At 38.4% G+C, this 1,467-nt stretch overlaps 1 long non-coding RNA gene across 1 annotated transcript in view; it reads left to right on the top strand.

The window, feature by feature from the left end:
* Positions 1–1,467, top strand: part of LOC128251298 (uncharacterized) — a 46,031-nt gene that overhangs the window by 42,906 nt on the left and 1,658 nt on the right. The window contains exon 2 of the long non-coding RNA XR_008267069.1: positions 810–984. This is a non-coding gene — a long non-coding RNA (uncharacterized LOC128251298). The remainder of the gene's footprint in view (positions 1–809; positions 985–1,467) is intronic.

Raw genomic sequence — 1,467 nt, 5'->3', positions numbered from 1 at the left:
ATATATATATATATATATATATATATATATATACACATCTATATATATATGCATATGCATATATACACATGCACATCTATATGTATAAGTATATGTATAAGTGGATTAGGTAGATGGAAACTGAAAGAAGCCCATCATGTATTTATATATATGTGTGGAGGGGTTATCCCCCTCCACTATTTGACAACCAATGTTGGTGTGTTTCTGTCCCTGTAACTTAGCAGTTTGGCAAAAGAGACTAATAGAATAAGACCATCATCATCATCATTTAACATTCCTTGTCCATGCTGGCATGGGTTGGACGGTTTGACTGGGCTGGCACACTGTGAAGTGGTTGGCATTTGGAAGGGCATCCAGCTGTAAAAACCTTGCCAAAACTGACCTCACCTGTGCTTGTGCCACATAAAAAGCACTGAGTCCACCCTGTGGGGTGGTTGGTGTAAGGAAGGGCATCCAGCTGTAAAAATCCTGCCAAAACAGACACAGAAGTCTGGGGTTGTCTTCTACTGTCAAACCATCCAACCCATGGTTGGATGGTTTCTCTCTGTCTGTCTCTCTCAGCAGGGAAGGCAGATGTTAAACAATGATGATGATGATGATAGCATACGCTACATAGTGTCTGTGTTCTGTGCTGAAAATATATCGGGTGAATGAGGGGGTGGGGGCTAATGTATTGATGGTGTGTTGTGTAGGATGGAGCGAGGTGGGGGTGGTTATTATCAACAGTCATTTAATGCAATTGGATTTATTTAATTCAGTTAATTGATAATTTTCAAGGTGAATTAATTTCTTATTTCTTCTCTTTTCAGGTGATGCCAGACCCAGCTTTGTTCTGAAGGCTTGAGCATACACATATATATATATACACACAGATGACTACATGTATATATATACATACATATGAACATATGAGTATATATATATATATATGTACTATCGTATAGTCCTATGTAAGGCTCTTCCAGAAGTTCTCCAATCACTTCCGTATCCTTTAATCTGTTCGGCAAATACTTCTGTGCAAGTGACTGCAACAAGTCTTAACATATGCACATACATGTTTGCACACACTCATGCATGCACACGTGTATACACCATACTTACACACGGATGTCCACACTCTGACACACACACATATACACTTTGTAGGTATTGGAATGTTCAAAGGCTGAAGGATACTTGCAGTTTCATCTTCGAGTAGGAATTTTCAGACTGTGAAACTTCAAGAAAAAGGACCTTTGGGTACTTACCGTGAACCAAGTAGACCCTTGGGAGAGCTCCTGTTTGTGTTTAGACCATGGTATATTCAGAACACAAAAGCCAAAGTTGCTTTATTTTGTGACCACAAAATGTTAGATCGGTTAAAATAGACATTCTCACGAAAACAAATTAACACCAACCAAATATTTTTTGTTTACTTCATTCAGTACGTTACCTTTTCATATAATGATCTACATTTGTGCCCTTGTT

The sequence above is a fragment of the Octopus bimaculoides genome, chromosome 30, assembly GCF_001194135.2.
Source record: "Octopus bimaculoides isolate UCB-OBI-ISO-001 chromosome 30, ASM119413v2, whole genome shotgun sequence".
Lineage (NCBI taxonomy): Eukaryota > Metazoa > Mollusca > Cephalopoda > Octopoda > Octopodidae > Octopus > Octopus bimaculoides.
The sequence above is the reverse complement of the archived record's forward strand: the minus strand, read 5'-3'. Positions and strand labels throughout refer to the sequence as shown.